The sequence below is a fragment of the Cavia porcellus genome, unplaced genomic scaffold (genome assembly GCF_034190915.1).
Source record: "Cavia porcellus strain 051 isolate PalLab524CR breed Dunkin Hartley unplaced genomic scaffold, mCavPor4.1 scaffold_5, whole genome shotgun sequence".
In the NCBI taxonomy this organism is placed as follows: Eukaryota; Metazoa; Chordata; class Mammalia; order Rodentia; family Caviidae; genus Cavia; species Cavia porcellus.
The window spans coordinates 7,411,028-7,438,232 of NW_026947488.1; the positions used below are offsets into that span (position 1 = coordinate 7,411,028).

Genomic DNA, 27,205 nt, shown 5'->3' on the forward strand with positions numbered 1-27,205 from the left:
TTGGGAGCCAGTTGGTTGCCAGTGTACCTGGACGAGCAGGCTGGATCCAGCTGGTTCTCCTGGAGGGCTCTATGGAATGTTAGTGTCGGGACCCGCTGCCCCCCAAGTTTAACATTCATTGGGCTGGGGTCTGGCCAAGGTGCCCAGAGGTTTAAGAGCCACGTAAATGATCATAGTATATACTCTTGGCTGAGACCCAGTGGGCTGGAGGAATTCTCCGTGGGCTTCAGAGGGGCTCATCAGCTTTTGGGGGAGGGCGTGAGGACTGGGTTTTGCTTGGTGAGAAAAACTAGATCAATTGAATCTTAGAATATGGGCTTTTTGACTACTGTAACAGCTATTTATGTATTTATTTTAAAAGGAGACTTTTTTTTCCTAAAGATAATAAAACCAAACAAAATAAAATGGCATAAAGCCAATCAAAACAAAACAGTGGAAGTATTAGAGGATGTCAAAGCATGATATAGGAAATCAACACTGGCTACCATAATATATATTGTTATCTTTGAAGTAGCTGCCTATGCCGTCAGGCATAATAGAATTAAGCAAAATAAAACAAAACAATAAAACCAAACCAAACCAAACAATACAGAACTTTAAAACACTATGATAGGGAATTAACAATGGCTACCAACTTCAGAAGGAGATCCCCCCATAGACACTACATTGCGTATTGTTATCCTCCAAATAGATGCTCAGACTCCCAGCTTCAGGCCCACAGAGTCAATCAAACAACACAGACATGAAGTTGTTTTTTTACTTCAGTGGCTATCATCTCAGCCTGTATTTCTCTGATTCAGCCGGTTGCTTGGGCAGGAGGGAGTTCGGCCCTGCCTGCTCCCAGCCGGCAGGGTGGCCACAGGAAGAGGTTGGCTTCTGTTGCTTCTCTTCCTGGGATGCATGGCCGCTGCTGGGTCACTGTAGCTGCTTGTTAAAGAGCTGCCTACTAGGTGGGCTGCCAGGTATTGTTCAATGTCTCTGAATTTCAGTTTGGCCATTTGCACAATTTCTCACCTTTTAGAGTTGTCTTGGGGATTAAGAAGGAGATTTATAAAATGTTTAGAACAGTTGCTGGCGTGAGCAGGCACACTTTGGTGTTTCATAAACCAGAGCTGTTTTCTTCCCAGTGGTCCCTCATTCCTTGGTCAGGCGCAGACGCTGTCCTCCCTTGGGCCTTGATTCTTGAACTTGGTTTCCCTTAGCAAACTTCGGTAGCGCAGGCACACACAGCGGCTTGATTTGTTTCTGGATATTTACCCAGGAGCAAACAAACAGGCAGCACAGCTCAGTCTGTACCAGTTCCGCGATGAGGACTATGAAGGGAGCATTAAGGAACAGAACAACATATAATTAGCCAGATAGGCAACATTGCTGGGTTTGGCATTGGCTTTTACAGAGCTTTTATATTTCTGGGTATTTTAGTGCTGGGGATGGGGTTGCAATACTTGGAATAAAACGGAGAAGGTCTGGGTCCATGTGAGGAATGCTTTACCTCATGAGGTCAGGGCCAGCTGCTAGCGGACCTGTGCCGTTCCCAGGGTCCTGTGAACTCAGGGGCTCTGCCCGTGGCTTTGCACCCTGCGGAGCCATCGAGAAATGCCTGACAGTCCTGTCTTTCAGCTTGTGTTTTGCACATGAGGTCTGAAAGAAGGACACTGGTGTACCTTACTGCCTCCTTTGCATGGCTTTCAGGATGCTCCAGGAATACAGAAATCCGGGGAGCTCACTGGGGCTAGAGTCCAGTAAGATGCAAAGAGAACCAAATTAGCACCTTGCGTCTGCTGGGGTGCTGCCCTTGGAGAGGTTTCTCTTTCTAGTCAGAAGTTCCTTGAAAAACAAAAAGAAGCCAGGGTGGTTCCAGGAAATGTGACAGCTCAGGGACCCGACCACACGGTTTTTGTTTGTATTTTTACGTCTCCGTATCTATCTGTTGTTTATTGTGAAGGTGATGGCATGGGAGGAAAGGAAAGGCAGGGCTGCTCCAGTTCCTGTCCTTTGGCCCCTCCTAACTCATCGGTTAGGAGAGCTGAAGGCAGCCAGGGTTGGTGCAAGGAGGCAGCATCAAGAAGTGATGTAAAAGCGCCTGAATTGATTTTCTGCATTGTTGCTACCGTTGCCGTGAGAAGAAATAAATATACAGAGTACAAATTGCTCGTGCAGTTTCAGCGATTCTGTATGAGTCAAATGCTCTTCTGTTTGCACTTAAACTGGGATTGTCTGGTTTAAAAAAAAGTAAAACTGATGCCAAGAACTTAAAGTTGTAATTTTTCTTTACATGGAATCACATTCAATAATAAATGAAAGTGACCAGGACAAATTGAGAGGCCATTAGAAGAAAGGAAAAAGCTTTCTGTTTCATAATTTAAACAGCATTTCCCCCTCTGTGTTTTGAACAAGGCATTTTACATTTTCATTTTGCATTGGACCCTGCAAATTTTGTGGCCAGTTCTATCTGGGTTACAATGCCATACAAGGCCATAGGCGGTCTTTCTGTACCTACTTAAAAATTTAAACTTCTTGAAAGCAGTTCTGCAAACCAGGTGGCTGATGAGGGGTCTTTGAAGAACCTTTGGGTGAACATCTTTTACTTTCTCAGCATCCATTTCTTTACTGTTCAATTTTATTCTGGCAGTCATCCTCTGTGTGCTTTGGTGGTAAGGGTCACTCCCACACTTCAAAGGGGGGTAAGTCACCTAGACAGAGGTCAGTGAAAACGCCATAATTTCTTGGCCTTAATGATTGGCTCAAAGGAGAACATGTGACCCAGTCGCAGCCAATTAAATGTAAGAAGTCTCAGGCTAGGCATCTTGGGAAAGAAATTCAGCTTGTAGTTGAACCCGGAAGTGAGTTAGTTACCGGTTGCTGCCATCTTGCCAGCGTATGTTTGACCTGCGAAAGAAGTGAGTTTATATAGATAAGGAGAAAACCAGTTTTTGGGGGTAATGTCTGAATTATTAGCAAGTTGAACCTAAAGCCAGATCTACCCTTTTCAATTACACAAGCAATAAAATCTCCATTCTTTAACTAGTTTTCCCTCTTATTACTTATGACCCCAAAGAACCCTCATTGATAAGCTTATGCTAAATTATTGAGTTTAAAATGCTGTTTGAATTTTTGTAATTTAAATGAGACAATAATGGAGATACAGCAGGGTAGTATTTTGCCAGACTCAGTTTATAACTGTGCTTTCCTTTATATATCTCATCACATGAGAAGCTGCTTTTTGTGGTCTCTTTCCTTGGGAAGGTTTGGATAGGCAGGAAGCTGAAATGGCCTGAAGGAAGGAATTAAAATTCTTCCTGGATTCCTTCTTTCAAAGCCCAAGTAAGTCACGGGTGGGGCTTTTGGGGCCCCTCTGGCCCTCAAGACATTTTTAGTTGGCTCACATAATATTTTAAAAATGGGAAGATAATGCCTAGTATCTGGATTAGAATACCTGGCAGGTCAGGGAGAACACTGACACAGTGAGATTTACTGAAAATGCCAAGGGAAGGGGGTGACGGGCGGGCCTGGGCATAGATGGGACCCCCCTTGGTCAAGGCTTCTAGACTGCCACCCCAGGGCTGTTCCTACAAAACTGTGTTTGGTGCAGTTTTCCACAAACACGGTCATGCAGGGGAGAGGCATCCTTCAGACAGGGCTCCCTCGCAGCAGAGCTCGGGAAGGGAGCTGGGCGCCCTCATGGTACCTGTGTGGACTTCTGTGATCAGAAGGTGGGGTTTTACGCAGGGACTCTGGGAGTGGAGGAGGGGAAGCAGTGGCGGAAACGGCCTCCAAGGCCACGGCTGCCCACCTGGCCCTCCCCTGACTGTTTGCAGTGAATCACGGCTACTTGCGCAAGTCCGAGCCAGGTTGCCTCACGTAATTTTACATAATGTCTATAAACCCTTCCTGTAATCGTGACTCATGGTCATGCTTCTACTCAGAATTTTGTTAAAGCCGAGTATTTCAGGGAGAAAAATGCCTGAGTGATGCTGAAGCCTTTCAGAGAACTCAATTAAGGGAGGCAGAATGGTCAGGGCCACCAGTTGCTACCAATGTCCTTCGTCACTGAGAGCCCAGTGGAGCATGCAATCTCATTTCTTTTGTCTTTCTCCTATATCATTTTTGTTGGAATCAGAGAAACAACATATACCATCTTTTGAAATGTTCAAATAGCATATAAATGTGCAAATGAAAAAAAAAATGCAAGGTTCCTTACCTCCTCCTCCCCCACATTCCCAAGCTGTCCATGTAACCACGGGGAGGGTATGGGGCATTCTTTTGGGACTTTCTATATGAACGTAGAGTTTTTAACTTATTTAATTAGCTGCACTGATGTTTTTCCTAAATACGTAGTTTGGAAAAGACATAAAAATATTTTAAAAATATATTCCCAACTTTTTTCATCTATCTATCTATCTATCTATCTATCTATCTATCTATCTATCTATGAAAAGTTCATATGTATATATGTAAACTTCAAAAAAGAAGGTGGTGTCATAAAATGACCTTATAGACAGAAATGTGTGGGTCACATTCTATAGCTAAAAACATCTGGGTTTACAGATTCTGAAGAAATCACCTAAACATTGCACAGCCCCCCAGCAGCCTTGCTAGGATTTGAATCCAGGTCTATTTGGCCCATGTCTTGGTCGCTTTTGCTACACTTTCTGTGTTAACAGAGACCTACCCTGTTTTTAATGGAAAATTCTGGAGAATTTCCTGGTATCAGCATGCTGGTTAGAAAGTGTCCCTGTGGATAGGTTTTCAGATGAGCTGAAGGTGACTGTTGGTCTTCTTCTTCTTCTTTTTTTGGGTACGGGGGATTGAACTCACAACCTTGCACTTGCCAGGCAGGTGCTTATGCCACTGAGCCAAAGCCCCGGCACTCGGGCAGCTTCTGATTCTAAGTTTTGTTCTCATGCCGAATGTCCTCCGTGGCTCGAGCTGAGCTGTCCCTCAGCTGCTGCTGTGCAGCGGCCTCACTCAGCCCCCACACCGGAGTGCGTGCTCAGCTCTTCTTTGGGGGTGACGGGCTGTGCTGTGATAGGACTGTTGGCGAACGTGGCATTCCTTCCTCCTCTTTTCCTGAAGTCCTGTCACCCGTACATCTGCTGGCTGTGAAGGGATAGCACATAATCACTTCCCCACTCCTCCTTGAAGGCCACGAAAGCCTGGAGAAGTCCATCTCTCGCCGCTGCTTTGGCTCCACACATGCGAATGTGGTTAATTTTATGTATCAGTTTATCTGACCCATGGCACCCAGAAATTAGGTCCAACAATATTACCGATCTTTCTGTGGAAGACCTTTCTGTGGTGGTGACGGCCTTGGGGCTTGAACCCCGGGTCTTTGCACTGAGTACACCCTTAGCCCTTTTTTGTTGTTGATTTTGAGACGGGGTCTCACTAGGTAGCTAGGTTGCCCAGGCTGATGTCTGATTTGTAATCTTTCTGCCTCAACTTCCCAGCGTGCTGGGATAACCGGCATGTGACACTGCAGCTGGCTGAAGGTGTTTTTAAGGATGAGATTGAAGAACTAGGATGAGCTTAGCACTTACATCCGTACACTTTTAGTGAAGCTGAATTACATTCCCCAGTGTGAGTGACCTCAGTCAGTTGAAAGCCTCCATGGAAAAGACTGAGCTCCCCAAGAAGAAGAGGGGTTTGGGATTTGCACTGCACCCCTCGCTGGGTTTCCAGCTTCTGTTTGCATCGCAGATTTTGGAAATGCCAAGCTTTCCGCATCACGTGAGTGAGTTCCTTGAGATGAATTTCGCATCTCACCCTTGCCTGCCTTCTGTCTTGCTGATTCTGTTTCTCCAGAGAGAAATACATAGTGACTTAGTTATCATCTGCATCGGGGCACTTTCCACTATCGATCCAATGCTTTAATTTGAATCTAACCTTTTGGGTGAGTACTTTAATTATGCCCCCTGACCCCACAGAGTCCTCTGTGCCCCTTTTTCCTCTGTCAGGGGACCCTGTGCAGGATTATGCGTAGTGTTTAGTTACATGCCCCTCTAATCGCCTTTATTTATTTGCTACTGCAGACTGAACTCAGGGCCTCACACACGTGAGACAAGTGTCCTGCCTGGAGCAGCACCCGGGCCCCTTTTAAAAATTTTGTTCTGAGACTGGGCCTTGCTAAGTTGCCCAGGCCTCTGCAGCTGGACACAGGCGTGTGCCCAGCTTGATTTTAGCTGGAGTATTCCTGCAGCTTCTTTCTTTTGCTTTGAGGTACCTGACATTCTTGAGTGATTCCCTGCCAGACAGCGGGTCACGTTTGTGGTTTGTTTGCTGAGCTGAGACTCGGGCCTTGCACCTGCAGTCTGCCGATGACTTGGTGGATACTGTGTCCCCCTAGGTTGTCTCACCTGGAGATGCACAGTGTCCATCTGCTCCTCCTAGAGATGCTGAGTTTTGTCACCTAGTTGAAGTGCTGTCTCCACTGCACAGGAAGTATTTTTCTGTGATATTTAAAAATCACTTTTGTGTGGAGGTATTTAAAGATCTATTAAATGAAAATTTCAAGAAGCAATTGTTTTGGACTGGGTACCTACACTGGGCCCATCAGACCAGGCTAAGAATAAAAATGGGATCACTGACCAACAGAAATAGTACGTTTTTATGTCACCATCCTGGCACTAACTATTGATCTACCCCACCACCTGAGGAATCAAAATTAGAGGAATAATAGCCAGATTCTCAACAACCTTCCCTTTGCCTTTATCCCTACACACACACACACACACACACACACACACACACACACACACGGAATGGAGCAAACTGATACTATTTTTCTATTGTTCTCTGTCCCTGTCCTCACTTTACAAGGAAAACAGTGTTGGGATGACCAGTCCACTTTTTGACCTTTGTTTCTGCTTTCTTTAACCCTTCTGCTTGGTTCTTTGGAAAACTGATTCTATTTCATAAAATAAAGTGTTGCCTGAGCCTAGAATCACAGACACTGCCTATCAATACTTTAAACTACACTGTCATTTTGTCTTTGATAGATCACAGGTGCCCTGTCCCTCATCTGAAGCTCCTCCTGGACTTTGGTGGTTTTTGCACAAACTGGTCTTTACTCTGATGGTTGTTTAGGTTTAGGAAGCTGTCCCCCCAAGTCTCATGTGACTGAATGGCAGGATCAGGGAGCTATTGTGCTCACCCGTGGTTATCCATGGATGGCGGTGCTGTTCGGAGGTGGCACTGGATTGTCAGGTGGTGAGTGGGGTACCACCTGGAAAGCTGTGTTCTTGTCCCCAGCTCCTCCCTTTTCTGTTTCCTAGCTGCTGGGGCAGGCGTAGCTTTCCTCCTCCACAACCCTCTGCCATCCTGTACCTCTGGAGTCAGCTCACCATGGCCTGAACCCACTAGGAACCATAAGCCAGGTAAGCCTGGATTCCCTTAAATTGAGGGTGTCGGGTTATGTGTTAGCGATGGGAAAGTAAGCAATGAATGGTTTACTTTTACTTCCAACTAAAATGATGATGTCACAAGTCTGCCACTTTTAACTTTTCTGAGTGGGCAGTTTACCTTCTACTGCACATAAGGAACTCCCCTCGATCCTTTATTTTTTGTATTTGTTTACTTAGCTCTAGTTTTCAATAGCATGGGCTCACAGATTCCTGACTTTTCCAGTGGTTTATAATTCACTGCCATCCTGAATAATTTTGCTGCTCAAAATGTCCCAGATTTAGCCGGTAGGAATCATTTCTGTTGACCTGCTCCTAAAGGTGTAGGTGTATTTATTTTCTCATGTGACAAAATGTTTGCTGCTCTCCTCGGACCTTCCCTGCTCCAGCCACGAAATGAGCAACTTCTCTAAAGAGCTCAGCTTTTTCCTTCCAGCAGGCAACCTTTGGGGAGTGTGCAGTGTTCTGGGCACTGGGTACGTGCCCTGCTGCTGGGCTGGCCTGGCCTCTAGGAGCTTTCAGCAGACACACTCGTGAATGTGCGCACACACACGCGCACACACACACACACACATACACACACACACACACACACGCGCACACACACGCACACCCATCACCCGTCGGCTTGGTGACGGAATACCTTAGAATAAAACTTAAAGGAGGGAAGTTTATTTTGGTTCACACTTTGAGCCCACAATTCACACAGCTCCACTGCTACGAGGCAGAGGAACGGGGAGAAGAATAGAGCAGAGCCAAACTGCTCACCTCCTTACAGCCAGGGAGCAGAGAGCGAGAGGGGAGAGGCAGAGAGGAGAGGACTGGACGCCATGTAACCCCTCAGGTCACACCCCAAGACCCGCCTCTCCAGCTACATCTGCTTCCTAATGGCCCTTCAGCTCTGTGGGTGAAGCCGCACGGTGAAGTTGGGCTCTTAATGTCCGGTCGCCTCCCCCAGACCCATCAGCTGGAGACCATCAGGTGGCCTGGGGACCTTTTCGGTCCAAACCATCACACACCCACTTGAGCAATTGTGAGTTCACACCAGTACTCTGATTGCAGTGGGTCCTCAGATATTTCTCCCTGCCTCCCCACATTCTGTTTTTAGCTCTCAGACTGGGACTCTGCAGAGGGTCAGGGGTGCTATAAATAATACACAGCTAGAGGAAGCAGAGAAAGGGGCATGTGCCACATTCATTCCCACGATTCACGCTTCCCGGTAGCTATTATGACGTCTGGGACCTTACTGGAGAAGCCCCTTAAGTGTCCCTCAGCCTCAGCTTCCCCGCCTGTAGAATGGGAGTAGTATCTTGCCCTATGTGACTTGTTTTGGGAAGAACAGGCAAAAAATGTACATCACCCATTCACAACATGCCTTTTACTGACGTAGGCACAGCTGTTTGGGAGGGCATCACGGGGATGGCTGCAGCAGTCACACAGGCTTCCCGTAGGAGGAGCTGCCTTTAACCGAAAGCCACTTCTTACTTAAGAAAGGGAAGGGAGTCCCTGTGGTTTATGTCACCTCCCAGGTTTCAGGGGTGCTGGAAACTCAAGCAGATGGAGCATGAGGCCTGGTGGTCAGCGTAGGATTGATTTGCTGCTAGCTCCCTTCCTGAGGGGAGCTCGATGCCTTGAGCAGTAGCATTCCATTTTCCATGAAGGCACAAATGCCGAAAATTATAAATAGAGGTACATTTTACACCATAGCCTTTTGTGCTCTCCAGCTGCTGCTTTCATAGCCTGGAGGCACTTTGCCAATTTTATTGGAAATGCTAAGGAGCACCCAGGGAGTTACTGAGTGAACCATTAACTTGCTTCTTCCAGGACCTGGAGCTGGCACCAAAGAGGTGGTTCCTTAGGGTAGGAGTGTTCAGGTGTGACACCTTCCTCACTCATCATGAGGGTCGGGGCCGCCTTCCTCAGCAAAAGACAGCTTAATAAGAGAAAGGAGAAATGAATTTATTTAATCGAAGTTTTACACGATACTGGCGATTTTGTATGTGAATATCCGAAGATCCGGGCAACTTCTCCTTCCACACTTGGCTTTCGTGAGAGGTGTGTAGCTGTGTGACTGGGCCAGGGGTCCGATCCGATGCTATGGACAGAGGGGACCCAGCAGAGCCTCCTGCTCAGACTCCTCCTGGCCTCTCCATGCAGCCCCTGGGACGGGGCACGAGCCCCGGCAGTGAGGGTCTTCCAGGGAGAATGGAAGGCAGAGTGTTTGTAGCTATTATAGCCGGTTTGGGAGGAGAGGCTTTCAGTTTCCTGGGGAGGAGGAATCTGGATTCTATGACTCACATTGAGAGCAAAGGACAGGAAGGCAGGGAGAAGCCCTCCCAATGTCTAGCTCAAAGTCCTCAGTGTGCTCAGGTGCATACTTTGGGGATACCACGTTTTGAGCCCCAAGAGCATCAGGATACAGGCTTGGGGGCCTATAGTTTTAGGGCCCAAGCTGCTAGTGGGTGCATACAGTTGCAGATCCAGATTCTACCTCCTTCCCCCATGTGGCCTGGGGGGCTCACCTGGGGGCTGGGGGAGCCCCATTTCTTCACTCATTGCAGGTGAGAAAAAAGTGCCCTGCAGCTCGGTGGGGATTCGAGACCTGCCCTTCAGGCTCCCACCTCAGCGCCTGCAGGGGCCTCCTGTCCCTCTCTGGGCTCCTCTGCCCTTCCTGCTCATCAGCTCCCACTGCTCCCCGGGGAACCACAGCTTCCGGTTCTGTGCTCCCAGAGGCCCTGAAGTTTCTGGCAGAGCTGCTGTGTCCGCTGCCTCTTTGCTGATGCAGCAGTTTGGGCCACACTCCTCACTGTCACCTCTCTACACTGCTCACTGCCCCACAAGTTGCCGGGATTGCAGCTTCCTGAGCTTCAGCCTTCCACAGGCTCAGTCACAGGGGTGTGGGGTGGAGCGATCAGAGTGGGAGCAGAGCGCATGTGGCTGGGGTGTGGATTCCTCTGGTTGCCTCCTGCACCCCCTGGTAAAAGGCCATGACTTTTCAAACAAGGCTCGCTCTCTCTCTCTGTGCCCTCTAGACCATAAATTTTCTCTCTTCTTTGTCTCTGAGCTTAGTGTCTTGAGTTACCACTCTATTTCTTGTGGTTTCCTACCTTGTAAGCAATGTTCTTGTGTATAAATCCTACCTGAATGACCGTGATCTGAAAGGCTCACCTGCTTTCTGATAGCTTCCTGATTCAGTTGTCCCCTTGCTTACCCTCATGGGCAGGGAGGTGTGTGTCACCTGGCAGGATTTCCCACAGGGGGAACACTCCCAGGGCATCTTTCCAGTGTGAGGTCCATCGTGGTGCTCAGTGAAGACTGATCTCTGCTTGTGAGTTTAACCCATTGATTACATCCCTTAGGATTTTCTCCTCTACGAACTGTCTGCTGCATAATGAGATCTGAACGAGCTTTGAAACCAGGGCTTCCCTGGTTTCAAAGTGATTATATTCGTAAGGTTCCCCTGCATGACTTCATGACATCTAATGAGATGCACCTCAAAGTTAGCTTCTCTAACTGTGCGTGCCCAGGGTTTCTGGCTCAGGTAATGTTTCTCTTCTAGGGTGCAAGGTGTTCTATCTTTAATCTTTTTTCTCTCAGATTCATTCCTTCCACAGCAGTTGCCTCCACTGTGAACCCCAGTGCATGCTGAACTTTGCGTAGGGACTGAAGGCTCTCGCCTGGGGATCACAGTCAGAGGATTTTACTCCGATATTGGATGAGGCAGAGCAGAACGATTTCCCCACCTCTCCCGCAGTGATCGCCTCTTCCTTGTACAGCTTCCGTAATGACTAGCCCAGTCTGATGTAGGTTTCAGACTCCTTCAAGGTGTATCACACACTGAAGAGATTTTAGGTCTCAAAGAAATGAATTTTTCAGGTTCAACCAAGATGTTTTCCAGCATTGTTAGCTTCACTGTGGATCCTGTTGGTCTGGGTTTTCCTGTGAGGTGTCCTGTGTGTGTGTGTACGCTCCAAAGGGCGCTTCTTTCTCTGTGGTCAGCATGCCAAATCATCCTTTTTTTATGTACATATTTTTTTCTAAAGTAGAGTATAATGAAATGTTTTTCACAAGTCTTTCTACCCTACATCTCCAAAACTGTATTGCCGCTCCTTAGTCCTGGCCACTTTTCCGGTATTACAGGGGACTCACATGCAAATACCCTCCTCCGCTCTCCGAACACCTCTGGCTCCCAGGAGAATTACGCTGGGCAGGGGGGCTTTTCCCTGTTTCTGATCTGGCTGCTTGTTCCTGCCTAAAGTTCACATCTTGGTTGCTGTCTTGCTGCTCCCTGGAGGCTTGGTTCTGGGGGTCACCAGTGTCCCTCCCCATGGGATCTGTAGCTGCATTTGGGAATGTCACCAATGCCCAGCCTTTCCCAAGTTCCCTGGGAAAGAGCGGGAGCCAGTGGGATTGGAGTTGGCTCAAGGCACGTTTGAGTTAAACCCTCCGTCATTACACAGCTGCTACGGTCTGGAAGGTGGTGACTTCATGAAAGTCTTCTCTCCTTTGGGCACAATGGTCAAAAGCAGACTGAAACCCGCAGCCGAGGCTGTGTCCTGACATTTTGGTGCAGGTCTCGGGGCTGAGAGGTGTCCTCTCCAGAGAGACTTTGTTCTGACCTCATGAGAATTGGGGTATTTTTCTGCCGAGCAGAGATCACTGCTCCAAGTAGCCCCTCAGTTCTGCAGAGGGGCTCTGCAGTTCTGCAGCTCACATTGCTCCCCAATGCTCGCCCGCAGGGAGGCTGGACATGGGTGGCCACGTGGCCTCGCACGTACGTCCTATCTTCCGATGGATGCAGATAAAGCTGTTGCTAAGCTTTCTGCTGCTACGAACCAGGGCAGCCACAGATGTCGGTTTTTCTACAGCCTCCAGCTGTGCTTTGTCACCGTTCTTCCAGATTCCACCTGCCACCTCCGTGAAGCCTCTCTGGCCTTCTCTTGCCAGCAGGTCCCCCAGCCAATGTCACATGTTTTAGGTTTTGTCATGGAAACATTCTACTTCTAGGCATTCATTGTGGTCTTGGTTTTCTCCTGCTGTGTAACAAACACCCCACTTTACCATCCTATCTCATGGTGGTGTGGGTTGGCTGGGCGCCCCTGGCTGGGTTTCTGCAGGTCTTCCTGGGTCCCCCACGCCATGGTAGACAGAAGTGGACCAAAGGCCAGTAGAGGCTTGAATGTCTCTGGTGGCTTTCTGCATTCCTGGTGCCTCGTTACTTCTCCACATGGCTGTCTGTCCCTCTGGCAGGACACTCACACTTCTTACATCACATCTGGGTTCCAGAGAGCCCACAAGCAGAAGCTGCAAGGCCTTCTGAAGTTTCAGGGTTCAGCGTCAGTTCCCCCCAAGGGCTGGTTTAGGTTCGGTGTGGGAGGAGGATGCTCCACACGGCATCATGAATCCCAGGGTCATGAGGTACTGGTACTGCCTCTGACACTAGCTACCAAGTACTGGAGGCTCGCAATGAGCAGCACCACCCACGGCTCCTCATTCCCCACCTTCTGGCCCTTATCTGCTTCTCTCTCAGTACTTCCTGAGCTCTCCCCTGAATTATCTTTACAGATTTCTAAATCCTATACCTATATTATAACTTATAACACTAGATTGTTTTTTGCGACTGGGTCTTGCTGTGCCACTCAGGCTGTCCTAGACTTACTATGTAGTCCAGGCTGGCCTTGAACTTGTGGCGATCCTCCTGCCTCAGCCTCTGGAGTTGCTGGGATGACAGGTATATGTAGGGAGCTGTGGAAGCTGGAGATTGATCACATGTGTGGGGCTAAAGCAAGGCCAGCACTGAAGACATAGAGAGCCCCAAACAAGACAGGTAAAGCAGCTGTTCCAGCTCCAAGAAGGCAAGGAGCCCAGGTCAGACCAGCAAACGAGCTGCTAAGCAGCGGAACTAAAACCAACAGCTTCCTCCTGAGTGTATAAATAACGCGCAGCAGTGGTGGAGCGGTTCCTTTCCTCCCTGCTGGAGAGAGAGCTCCGCCTGACCCCAGCTGTGTCTGTTCTTTATTTTCTCATCCTCTCATGGACCTTAGCTCGGGGAACATCTAGACTCTACAGGCACGCACCACCACGCCTGGCTCTGATTAGATTCTATCTATGGGCATTTTACCATGGAAGATGGGCGTTTAACATTCTTAGCCTTCTCTATGACACCATCACCATGTGGTTATGAATTTTAACTTTTTGGGCTAGGTGTGGTGGCACACGCTTGTGATTGAAGCACTTGGGAGGCTGAGGCAGGGGATTGCCTTGAGTTTGCGGTCAACCTAGACTACATAGTGAGACTCTGTCTTAAAGCACCAGAAAGAAAGAAAGAAAGAAAAAATCTTTTTGGACATGGAAAATGTTTTGTCTGCTCATATCCTATTGCCTACTAACAAAAAGTCTGGGTGTTGGAATCTGCTCCCTTCCCACAGAATACAGGAGGAAGTCACCTGTTGGGAGACGGACCGCCTAATCTGGTTGTAGGGAAAGGGCCCATAGTGAGCAGCACTTATCTAGTAAAAAATATCTCTCTTCCTTATTAATTTTTTCAATGAAACACCTATGCGTTGGAGGCCTCCACGCACCCTGTTCAGCCTTGACTGTTTGGTCTCTTGGTCTTTTCCACAGTCATTAACATTGAGATGCCCACACCACCAGCCAGGCAGCTTACTGGAACTCACTTTTCCGTTGAATTCGTTTCCTACCCCAGTGGTCATCATCTGTCTTAATGTTTCATTTCAGTTAGAGTCACCGGGAGGAGCTGGGGCACAGCTGAGTGACAGCGGGCTTGCCTAGCGTGTGAGGCCGTGCGTTCAGTTCTCAGTGCTGAGAAAAAGTAAAATAGGACAGCGTCACGGTCACAGCAGTGAGACAGGAATAAAGCGCCTGGGAGACTTAAGCAACATGGATAAAGGGGCCCCTTGCCCACCTCTGGGGTAACTGCAGTAATTAGCACAGTGCGTATCCTGTTAGATGGATGCATTAATTTTCATACTCAAAAACATGCATAAAATGTTTAGTTTTCTGTGTATATCTGTGTTTTAACACAAATATGAGAATACAGCAGGTCTTATCCTGCATCTTTTTTTTTTTTTTACTTCTGCTGTTTCTAGACTTTCCCGGTGCCAGCATCAGTGGCTGAGTTTTCCCCTCTGGTGCCTCTGGTGCACATGGCTGGCTACCGTCCCAGGGCAGGTGTGAGAATGGTTGCCCTGTGATCGAGCTTCTCTGTAGGCCTTCGGCATTCACCTTCCCGCCCAAAGAGAGCTCCCTGCAACTGCCTCCTCTGTGGCTGGTCACGTTGGATGCTACCCAGCTTTTAGGCTTCGTGATGCTTAGCTGAGTGGTTTAAATTTTTTTAAAATGTGGTATAAAATTTCTGTCAGATGTGATCTAGTGTTCAGGAGAGACAACAAGCTCAGATGCAGGGGGTCCCGGCTCCTGGCCAGGCTCCCCTCCACCACTGGCTTAATGAAGTCCTGGCCCCTCCGTCTCTTCTTGCTGAATGGAACCGCTCACAAGGCAGCTCTCAGGAAGCCTGACGCTTGGCAGCAGTGAAACACAGAATGCGGTTCACACAGGGGACCACACAGAGCACCTCACAGCTGAATCTGAAAGGCAAAGATGAAACTTGGCCTTTTCGCCTGGCAGACGGGAACGGAGACCTCAAGAAGCCCAACCGCTTGCCCAGGACCACACCCTGTCACCGCAGGCCTGCCTGAGAACCCGCCCATCTCTCACGCTCTCTGATCTGCCCTCCTGCCTGCACCCTCACGACAGCTGGCGTCATGTGTGGATAAATCCCAGGGAGGCAGTCCTGCCCCTAAGAAACAGGACTTGGCAAAGGCGTCCAGAATACAGTGCCAAGTGGAGGCGTTGCCAAGGAGCGTACACGACTCCGGAGTTGGTGATAGTCCTTCAGGTGGGCAACCGGCACGGTGAGGAGCTGCAGGCTCCAAGTGACAAAGGGCAGCGGGCGGTGGACTGGGCATCTCTGCTCCCGCAGCACTGTGGCTCCCTGCTTGTACCACTCCGCTGTGGCTTTGCCAGGACATGGGAGTGGCGGGAGCTGCTCTAAGGGCAGCTCTGGAAATGATCAAAACCCAGAAGGTGGAACCTCCCTGGCTTTAATGGTTAAGGGTGCCTGTGACGGTTTCCCTGGGGTGGGACAGTCTGACCTTTCATTTTGGGGAATGTGTAATTATTAATATTTTCCTTCCGGCAGCAATAGTCACTTCTTTTTCCACTAAATAAAGTGAACATGGAGGCTGTGCGTGCGCCGAGCACCTATGCATCGGTGGGTCGTGGGCCTGTAGCGCCAGGCGGACCTGGGTCATTTGCTCCTCAGCAGATGCACCCCTGAAGGCCAGGCGTATGTCTTATCAAAATCACCAGTGGATGTGGGGCAGCAGCTTTAGGGTTCTGGGTATTTTCTTCTCTAAACACACGCTGGTTTTTGCTTTTCAAATCGTTTAAACTTTCAAACACTTTAGCTGCTTTTTTCCTGTAGTGAAGGGGTAGAGATCTTTGTCCCTGGCACAGCCCTCCCTACTCGAACTATGATGCCGTTGTTGGGGATCAGGCTATGTGATAGATTTTGGGGGTCTTGACTGTGATTAAGCCTCTTCTCCAGGCCCAAGGTGGGTGTGACCTTACTTTACTCCAGGAACAGGAAGTGTAGGGAAGGTCACTGCCCCCTGGATTCGGGTGGACCGGGGAGGCAGGATAGCATCTCTGAGGGCGGTTGTCAACATGCAGGCATTTGGGTTGGAGAAAGATCTGGTTCTGCATGAACCATCCACCTGTTTCCTCTAGTTCCTGCCCTATGAAATGCGTGCTACCCCACCTCCGTTCTTGCTGGCCAATAAAAGCTCACCGGTGCACTAGAGGCGAACTCCTCCGGCCCTTATAGGCTGAAGGCTGAATCACTCCAGCGTTGGCTCTGTCTTTCCCCAGGGCCTTTTCAGCCTCCCTCTCCTCTCTCTCATCCAGCACTCTGTCACTGGATTTAGGGCTCACCCTCACCCAGGATGTGTTTGTTTGTTTGAGATCCTTAACATTATTAGAGCTGCAAAGATGGTATTTCCAAATGAAGTTACACTTGTAGTTCAGGGTAGATGTGAATTGGGAGGGCGACACTGTTTCACCCCACAGACCACCCACACCTGGGGCCATGAGTAGGGTTCCCTCGCACTGCACTCACGATGGATCGATGCATCCCATGAAAGTGGAAATTATGGCCCTGTGTTTCAGTTCTAAGGAGGTTAGAGGATAGAGCACATTTACCACACTTATGTATAGTGTGGAAAACAGGATCGATGTGTTATCTCCTGATGGTGCCCACAAAAGCCCATGGGGCTTGGCGTTAAGCCAGGCTCTGAGATTTTCGTACCGGAGTGCTTTGCTGGTCACAAGCCGCACAGGTAGTGAATAAATTTGCCAGGTTTTCAGGACTACTCTGCAGTAGATGTGGAACCATGGGGTCAGCTGGGGGCTGTAGGAAGAGGGGGTTCTGGGGCTGAGTACTTTAGAAGCGGAGTATCCTCACATGGCAGCCCCTGAGCAGCTGTGGGAGACCCCTCTCTTTAGTTCTGCTGGGCTAAGTGTCTGAGACAGACCTGGTGCTTCTCATGACAATTTGAGCATGGTTCTTGCATGATGGAGTTCAGAGTCCATGCGATTCCATTCTGTGAGTTTCTCATGAGGTGAAGCTGGAGCCGGACGTCGAGTTGGCTCTTTATTTATATAAACGTCATTATCTTAAGGCCAGCTGTCACTTCTAGGTGCCAGGCGCTGAGCTGAGCTTGTCGATTTGTACTGTAGTTTTGGATTCTCACAGTGATCTGGTGGTGCAGGTACTTTCCTTACTTCACAGCGGGGGAATGGGCACACAGAGGTGAAGCAGCCTCTCAAGGTCACCCAAGGTCAGCGTCTCCCGGAACTGGTTTCATGCCCCCACCTCTTTCCTAAAGATGATGGGGCGTGCTTCCTGGGGTAGTTCTCAGGAGATTTGGGGTTTATTCTTCCAACTTGGGGTCCTGAGAGTGTCACCGCCCACTGGTTTCTTGTCTTTGGCCAGTTGCCTAACCACTCTGTGCCTCAGTTTCTTTGTCTGTAAAAGGAGATAACAGCTTATACCTCATAGGGTAGGAAGAAGATTGGAATAGCCACAAAATTGAGTACTAACAGATGCTTTAAAAAAGCTGAAAATCTTTACTTTTTATTAGTGCATATTAGTAATTTAAAATAACATTAGTATATTCTTATAACACTTTATTTTTACCTATACACACAGTACGATCCAAACATACAGTTAATGTTTAAAGTTAAAAAAGTTGTTACGGTGAAAGACACATTGCCATTAAATTTCCCTCGAAAAACACCCCTTCATTTCAAACATGTGTACCCCATTACTCTTGCTGCTTTCTGAAAGTGTTCGGAAGTTCTGTTTTCCAAGTATCTTTACTGACACCGTCATGGCTGCCTCAGTTCCTGAATTCATTCAAAACATTTACCTTTCATGGTCATTTAGTCTTTCGGGAAGAGCCAGAAGTCACATGGCCAGCTCTGTGAATGAGGTGAACGAGGACCCGCTGTCGTGTTTTTGTTTGATAGAAATTGCATGGTTGATCAGTGAGGGGTGATCAAAAACATGGTGAATGTGTAAATTTAAAAATTTATTATGGTAAAAGGTAGATTACCATTAACACAGCCACCTCTGAAAAGCCCCACCTATGGCCTCATGAGGCTCTGAGGGACATCTAGACACAAATCATAACAGTATTTGAACAGAGATCACACTGAAGCTGTGGACTGCTTTGGTAACATGGCCATTTTAACAATCTTAGCTCTGCTGATGGATAAACAAAGGAGGTCTTTCCATTTCTTAATGTCTTTCCTCTTCAATTTCTTTCTTCAGTGTTCTACAATTTTTTCATCATAGAGGTCTATTACCTCCTTAATCAAGTTGATTCCAAGAGATTGAATTTCTTTTTGAAGCTATTGTGAATGGAATTGCTTTTTTGATTTCTTTCTCAGCAGGGCACTATTGACAAACTGTAAAGCTATTGATTCTCATGTGTTTATTTTGTATCCTGCCACTTGGCTGAATTGGCTTATCGGGGCTGTGTTGAGGTGGTTTTTAGTTCTTCTGTGAAATGGACCAATCCATCCTAACAGGTACTTTTTGAGCAAAGATAGAGCATGTTTAAAAAATTGTGTCCAGCAATAAAACAAAACATCAGAATGCCAGAGAGACATTCTTCATTCCTTGAAGTTCCCCTCAGTCTACCAGTGTAAGCTGAGACGGCAAGCGAAGGGTCATCTTGCCTCTGCTGGGCTGTGCAGGGCTGTCCCTGCTGCTGCAGCACAGAGCTGTGGAGCGCACAGTGTCAGGGGCTCCCCAGCCTGTTAGAAGGGAAACCTCGGTCACAGGATGCTCCTCCCAGAGATCTGAAGACAGAAAGTCTTACCATGCTTTGGGGGTTGGAGTTTCTGTTAAGACCGAGAGGCAGGGAAGAGAAAGAGTTCCAGGAAAGAAAAGCATTTTAGGAATAGAGTTGTGAGACTCAGGAAATAAACGTATATTTTGTTCAAATCATTTTATTCATTTCTCTTGTAGAGTCACCAGATAAAAGAATATCATTTTTTTGGAAGTACCAGGACTTGAACCCAGGTTTTTGTGCTGTGGCATCTCCCCCACTGAGCTGTCTGCCAAGTCCTTTTATTATTTTGAGACAAGAACTAGGTTACGCAGGCTGGCTACCATCTTTTCTCACCATCTTTTCTCAACCCCCAAAATAGCTAGTACTGCAGGTGTGCCTAACCACGACTGGCAAAAATGGATCTATTTTTAAATATGAATAAGTCCTATACAGTATTTGGTTTTTGATCATACAGAAAAATGATAGGTGGCTTATCTGGAATTCAGGTTTAAGCAAATGCTCTAGTTCATTAACCTAGGAGGAGACCAGGGAACTAACCCCTTGGTTAGGTCTGGCAGTAACAATTGAAAACTCCCTGCAACAGAGAGGGAACTATGGGCGGTCTGGGCCCTGGGACTCCAGAGCTTGGTAGGTTGACAGGACCTGATCCACAATGCACTAGGGGTCTGAGTGGCTTTGGGATGAGCACCCTGTTGGGATGAGTATTTTCCACCTGGGACAAACCTGATCTCAAAGAGCTTGAGCCTGTTTGTCCTTGGAGACAGATGTAAGCAGAACGGAGCGCTGATACCAACACAAGCCCCAGTGCTGGGGTGGCTGGGGGGGCTGGGGTGCTGGAGTGGTTGGGGTGACCTGGATGGTGGGGTGGTCTGGACTCCTGCTCATACAGGGAGGCGGGACGTGGGTTGTTGAACTCTGGAGCAGCAAACCATCGTATCCTTTCACTTCTCTACTCTTCTTTTCTCTCCTCTGAAAGGAGAGGACCCTTTCAATCAAGTTTATTGAGATCCACGTTAGTATCATTAACTTCACTCATTTGAAGTATGCAATCAATAATTTTTACCATTTATCGTTTATTGATGATAAATTTATCATAGCACAAACAAGTGATTCTATTTTAGGGTGTTCTCTCGCCCTGGTGGGGTCCCTCAGGCCCATTTACCATGACTCTTCCTTCCTCTCAGCCCCAGGCATCCGCCCATCTACTCCCCACCTCTAAAAAGCTTCGCTTTCTAGGTCTGTCATGGAGAAAGAGTCGCACAAATCAAGTCTTTGTACCTGGCTTCCTTCACTCAGTGTATTTAAGGTTCATCCACAGCATAAACGTAGAGTAGTCCTTTTCATAGCTAATTTTTCTTCTCTGGGTGTTTCACATGTTTTTTTAACTTTCACCAGTTGATGGACATTTGGGTTTTTCACTTTCTGGCTATGAAGGATATGAATCATTGTGCCAGACCACTTGCATGAATAATAACAATAACAGTAATCATTTGTGATAATTTCTAACTGTGTGTCTGTAAGGGAGAGTGTGGGGAGAGTTTTGAAATGGAAATGACAGTTGATGAAATGGTTAACTCTTTGTCACCTTATGGAACTGTCTTCCAAGGGGAGGTGCTGGTATGTTGTGTTCTGTCTGATTCATAACACGGCTCCAGCTGATTAGTTCTGACGAGAACCACATCCTAGAGAAAGCCAAGCCAAGGACAGGGCTCGGGATGGGGAGCCATGGGGCAGGCTAGCTTCTGCAAGGCCTGGACTATCTGACACAAAGAATTAGAAAACTAACTTTTTAGGATGTCCCAGTTCAAAACTAAGCATCTCTCCTACCAGGAATGCTGGGGACTTTGCATGGAATCTTTTCTGGCTATCGCAGTGTTTTAAAATAGATTAACTTTGGGTATATTTTAGAGGGTGAGGAGGAACTCCTGTATCCTGTAACGAAGACTGTCACACAGTAGAGCCTACAGAAGAGTAACGTGTTTGAGAATAGAGTGGGTAAGGAGGAGAGAGCCAGGGGGCTTGTGTTCTTTGTTTTGGAACCAGGGCCCAGCACCCTCCTGGGACTCTCTCCATCCTCCTGGTCCGAGTGGCTGGGTGGGGCTCGTGTCTCCTCCCCAGCAGAGAGGGCGGGCGTTACCCAGGCTGGGGAGTGTGTGCTGGCGGTCAGCTGGCCTGAGCTTTCTACACTGATTTACCTTACAGGGACATGGGGGATGAGCAGGGAGCGTGTGGGGAATGAGCTGCCGGTTTTCTGTGGGCTGGTGAACGGATGGCACAAGAATCTCACGCTGTTGGGTCCTCCGTGTGGAGAGAACCTGCTCCACGTAGCAGCCAAAGGAAAGATGTGAAGTCCTGAGAGGGAGATTTTGGATGACATCGCTTCCATATCCAGAGGTAGCAGAGCCCGACTAACTTCCTGTCTGTCTGTCTGTCTCTGTCTAATCTAAGGCAGTCTGAGATGGGTTTTTATTGTTTGCAGTGGAAACAAGCTTGACTCTGCTCTGCCTGGAATAAACCACACTCAACACAGTTTGATCTGCGGCAGGTGTTTCTTGATCCCAAGCGCTATGCAGCGAACTCTGGTCTCCTGCAGGGAGCCCTGTCTGACCGGGGAAAACAGGACACCGTTTGTGTGCCTTTGCCCTGGCTCTTGGCATCTCCCTTCTTTCCCATTAGGGAAACGGTTTAAATTGGGGAAAGAAGTGTTGGGAAATCCGAGTCCTGCTGTGTGCAGTGTTCCAGCCCATAGTCTTCATGGGTCCACTGGAGGTCAGCTGGAAAGGGTAAAGGTTGTTCAGTGTACACAGGAGGAAACTGAGGCATAGAAAAGCTAAGTCATGGGCTTAAGCAGACGAAACAAGAGCCCGATCGACCTGTAGCTCGCTGCTCGCTTCGTCTGCAGGACTCGCCTGGAAGGGACTCTCCAGCTGCCTTGTCTGACGGTAAACCCTGGCCCCCGCTGCGTGTGTCTGTGCCTGCCCTGTGGACCCTGTGTGGGGCCGCCTGGCTCACAGTGCATCCTCCGGCCCTGGCCCATGTGACACACCCAGCTGTGAGAAGCTGCGAACGGGAAGCAAAGCTCAGCACCCAGTGCGGGTGTCACAGGCCGGATGCTGTGGCTGGGATCAGCCCAGCAGTGGGGATGCTGTGATGGCAAAACTGGCTTTTGATCCTAGACTCATCGCCGCTTACTTGAGAGAGTCTGACTTTTCATCCGCGATGCTCACCGTTCTCCTGCAGCCAGTTGTGATTACAGCTGGGGAGCTCTGGACACCGCGGTGTGAGCACTGCCCCACAGAGACAGTGTCCGGATCCTGACTCCAGGGGAGCAGATATCGCAGATGTCACGTGGGAGCCTTAGCACTTCCGGCCAGTTCAGTGCTGTCCTCCCAGGGTGGGGAACCGCACCAGGAATCTGCGGGTTTCCAGTTTTTAGGGGGTGCTCTAAATTGAGAGCCGCTGCTCCGAGTGGCTCCATCTGCCTAGAGCCGGGGATGACCCTGGGAGCCCTGCCTGGCCTCGTGGACCTTTCCCTCTCCTGCTGCTCTTGCTGTGCCACGTCACACCTTGTTTTTATGCTTTCTGAGGGGGCCTGACAGTCTTCCCAGCAGGACTGAGTCAGCGTGGACTGCTGTGATTCATTCCTAGGTCCATCAGGGAGGCTGATATATCCCCGTGTGCTTCCTTTCATCCCCATAAGTGGGTGTTCTGTGTGGCTGTCATCAGAAGGAGGCAGAGAAATGCAAAATAATTCCTTCAGAAGGAAGGAATTAGGGTCTGGTTTGATTCCCTCATTAGGGTCTGGTTTGATTCCCTCAGGCTTTTCCTCTGGACTCGTGACCGAGCGGATATAGTTGCTTGTGTGGAAAATCATCTTGTCCTGTGCTGACAACTCAGTTTCGGGGGCCTTGCTATGCCAAGTGGGTTCTGGGACCAGCAGCAGCAGCAGCAGCTCAGTGCCCGATGGGAAGGCAGGGTGCCAGGCCGCACCCAGGCCTGCTGTGTTAATCGGCTGTCCTGCTGTGGGACAAAATACCTGCATCCCCAGTTAAGGAAGAGGGGTTTACGTTGGCTCACGGTTTCTGAGCCCTGACAGGCCTCAAGGTGAAACCATCATGGTGGAAGGGCTGACCTCAGTGCCGGTATCATGCTGGCTTCTCTTTGTGAAGGAACAGAAATAAACTGTCTCACTCAGGGGGAGGCAGTGAGGAGCAAAGGTCCCCAGATGGCATTCAGGTCTTAACCACCTCGTAAACTCACAGTAAGCACTGTGCCCCACGGTCAGTCTGTCTGAATGAATTACATATGAGGTTGTCAGCTGTCCCCCTTCACTCTTGAGCCTCGTCCTCAGATAGGTCTGAGTGCTGTGCTGGGTGTGGGGCTGAGCTTGGAGATGAAGGAGACTGAGCACCTTCTCAACCATTCCCAGTGTGGATGGGTCACTAAGGCGGAGGGAGAGAGACGGATATACATCAGCTGAATTCACTCTGGAGACCTTGGTGTGGGCCGACCTTGAAGCTGAACTCAGGCTTTTGTGTTTTCCCAAGGCGTAAATCCATTGCTCCGGGCACTAATGATTCATAGGATCTCAGCAAACATTTTGTGGGGAGCGGAGGAGGGTTTCTTTGCATCTCATGCAAAGAGCCTCCTCTCAGCAGCCCCTGAAACACCCTCTTCCACAAGCCACCTGCTGTCCCCCAGTGCAGGTAGTCTCCAGCTGTTGGTCCCTGGGCCCTGTACATGGAGCTTCTGGATGCTTTTTGGAGACTCCACCCTCCAAAGTGGAGACCAAAGAGATTCAGCAGCTGAGAGTGCCCAGATTGCTGAGCATCAGCACACTCTGTGGTTACAATGGCTCTGTCCAGTAGCAGTGTGGTCACCACAGAAGAGGGCCATGGCGTAGCAGGCTGGCAGTACTGGTCCCGCTGCCCAGAGTGCTGCCTTCCATTTCACACCTTAATTAAGACCTGAGTGGCGTGGGGCTCTGTCTTGTCTTACTCTTAGTGTAATAGGAACATCGGATCCGAATTTACCTTAGAGATACTGCCCTGGGCATTGGCTGCTATGCATGCTGTTTTTAGCTAGTTCACATTGCAAGTATGCAAACTCAACAGCAAACCAGATGAAAGCAGGCTGCTTTCACTGAGCTTGGCTCCCTTCCCTCTGCTCCTCACAGCCCTCGCTTCTCCCCTTTCCCTATCTGTCTGGCTCTCTGTGTCTCCCAGCCTGACTTCAGCCTCTTAAGAACAGTGCTGGCCTCTGAAGCTGTCAGCTGCTGTCGGTGAACAAGGATCAACATTATTGGCTTAGTAGCAGAAACGCCAGGATGAGAGCCAGCTTCTGCACGGCCGGATCCTGACACCCAAGTGTGAGCAGAGCGATGGGAGTCTTCCTTTCCTCAGCCTGTTTCCTCTGATGTTGGCTTTACCCTGCCCCTGCAGCCCACACAGCTGCACACCCAGAGCCCAGTGGAGGAAGGAGGCTCTGATGCCGCAGTTGAGGCGCAGGTGTTGATTGCCCAGGGCTGCTCCCTCTGGCAGGTGTGGGCAGTCACTGCCTTGAGGCTGGAGCTGAGGCGTGAAGGTGTCCCCTGAGACACAGGGTGGAGGTAACAATAACCTATGACTGCTGCAGGTACGGGCAAGGGCTGGACACTGCCCCCGGAATCTGGCCTGCCAGCCCAGAGGATGACCTGGTGACCGAGACAGCAGGACTCTTTCCTGGAGCCCGGGAGCCCAGCACTCCGAGCTCTCCTGGATGTTGGCTCTGAATGTTCTCCTCCTTTCCTGATAAACAGAATCCTTCAAAGCTGCTCTTGTGGCGCTTCTCCCTAAGGACCACCTGTCACAACAACCTCTTCAGAATCCTGCACACATCACGGAGTCAACGGGATTAACACAAGGACTGCTTCCTGTTACCATTAAGAGGAAAGCAGTCAGCACCGCAGCCAGCTGATGGCCAGGGGCCCATGCAGGCAGGGTTTGCGCGTGTGGGCTGCTTACTGAGGTGTTTAATGTGAAATGTGCTGTGTTTCTTTGCTTGGGGGAGCCCACAACACCGGCCACAGCTCTACATCTGCTCAGGTGACCGCCTTTGGGAAGCGCAATCGTGGTCTTGCTGTGACCGAAAGAACAATGTGGCAGACAGCGAAGTCCTAAGAACCGGTCTGTGCATTTGTGGTGCTTTCATAAAAATATGCAAATAATACAGCTTAATGGATTTTCACAAGTACATCAAGACATAGGGGCCAGTGACATATCCCACAGCCTCTCATGCCACATAGTGGAGAACTTAGGGCAAGCTGCCGAGGGGGCTGGGTCCCGGCGGGGGTCAGGTGCTATGAGAGTTCTTTGTGCTGACTCTATTTTGTCTTTCCTTCCCTCTCTCCCTGCCTCCTTGCTTCCTTCCCTCCTTTCTTTTTGTGGTACTGGGGTTTGAAACCTGGCCTCACACTAACTTAGGGGCGTCTTGGTTACTTCCTTACCACTGAGACACAATGCCCAGTTTCCCCAGTTTAAAGCAAGAAAGGTTTATCGTGGCTCACAGTTTGTAGAGGTTTCAGTCCACAGTCAGCTCTGAGGCAGGGCAGCCGGGCAGCCGGGCAGCTGGGCAGCCAGGCATGGCAGAGGAGGCTGCTTCTGGCACAGCAGGCCGGAAGCAGAGAGAGGTCGAGGAGGAGAGAGCGGACCCTTGCAGGCCATGGCCTGCTGGGATTCACCTGCCTGTGCAGGCTTCACCTCCCAAACCGAATTCAGCTGTAAACTAAGTCCCTGCTGAGTATCACATCCCCAGGATCCGGTCACTGTCTGAAGCCCCACCTGTGGGCGCATAAAGCTTTGGGGACGTCCGGACACAAACACTCACACTAGGTGAGTGGTCTGAGCTGCATCTCCAACTCTTGCTTGCTTTTTTCTTTGGTCTTTTTGAGACAGGGTCTCGCTGTGCAGTTCAGGCTGGTCTTGGGCTCACTTTGGAGCCCAGGCTGGTCTCGCACTTGCAATGATCCTCCTGCCTCAGCCTTCTTGTTTGCTTTTTAAGCGAGCCTTGAACCACTGCTGCAGCATACTTATTCGTGTCCCATTTTACCGATGAGAAAGTTGAATTTCGGTCATCATCACAGAGTAAACAGAAGACACAGGGCTTGAACCCGGGTCTCTGACTCCAGAGATGGGGCGCCCTGGGAATCCAGATGCACCTTGATTTGAGAACTCCACTGTAAGCGCCGTAACCCCAGAGGGCTGGCGATCACTTTCTCACCCCCTCTCACCTGCTCACTCTGACCCAGGGATCCCTATCTCCAGGGCAAGCGCTGACAGCATCTAGCTTGTGGGGCTTCGGTGAGGATTAGAGGAGTTATAATATGCGTCTGCTCGTAAGCGAGCCCTGGAGAGCACCGTTTATTAATTTCAGTCCGATAAAGGTGTTCTCAGATGCAGAACCCAGAGCTCTTCAGTGGAATGAATTTTTTATTTTTGTTTGTTCTGCATTTTGTTATGTGGTTCCTGCCAGTTTCTGGAACCGCCGCCTCCTGCAGGGCCCCACAGTCACATAAGGCAGGTGGCATCTGCAGGGGGAAGCGAGGTAGGGAGGAGCTTCTGGCTCCTGGGGCGCTGAGTTTGGTGTTTTTAAGGATGAGGATTGCTTGCAGGTTTAGGTGGCTCCTTGGGCTGGGTGTGTGTCACAATCTGAGTGAAAGGTCCAGGTGTCCAGACTCCACCCCTGAGCCCTGGTGCTGAAGATGAGGGGAAGGGCAGTTTCTCAGCTCCACGCCTGATGTCCTCACCAGATTGAAGGTCTCTGTGTCTGCTGTTGTCTTGGTTTGGAATTGAACTCATTTTAAATATGTGAATTGTCACTTATGCATTGAACGCATTTTTATTGACTGGTTTTATTTACCAGGGACTGCTCTCTAGTTGGAGAGATTGATGAGAATCAAACAAGCCAAAAAAGTATGTTAATAGCAGTATGATCTGTGATAAAAACAATGCTGACAGGACTGCCCAAGGTTTTTAGAGATAACAGTGGGGAATGGCTTCTCCTGGGATTTGGGGTGGAGAATGTGCAATCAAGGAGTTGGTCATCCCAGGAAGATGGGGAAAGAGACTTTGGACAGAGGAAACAGAACATACAATGGTCCTGGGGCAGGAGCACAGCAGACCAGAGCTCCATAAACAAGGAGGGATGTGCATGGGAGAGCTGGACAGCGGCCAGGTGAGTGGCTGGGATTTTATTCAGAATGTGACAGGAGACACTGGAGAATTTTGAGCAAGCGTGTGACCAGCTCTGCTTTGCAGTTTTACATGAGTTGTGCAGGCTGGGGCTGCCATGTGGAGGGCACAGCGGAGCTGAGGTGAAAGGCGGGGA

The 27,205-nt window shown here is 49.2% G+C and overlaps 1 long non-coding RNA gene across 1 annotated transcript in view; it reads left to right on the forward strand.

The window, feature by feature from the left end:
- The first annotated feature begins 2,837 nt into the window (after positions 1 to 2,837).
- Positions 2,838 to 27,205, forward strand: part of LOC134475862 (uncharacterized) — a 153,456-nt gene continuing 129,088 nt past the window's right edge. The window contains exons 1-2 of the long non-coding RNA XR_010047191.1: positions 2,838 to 2,900; positions 7,275 to 7,376. This is a non-coding gene — a long non-coding RNA (uncharacterized LOC134475862). The remainder of the gene's footprint in view (positions 2,901 to 7,274; positions 7,377 to 27,205) is intronic.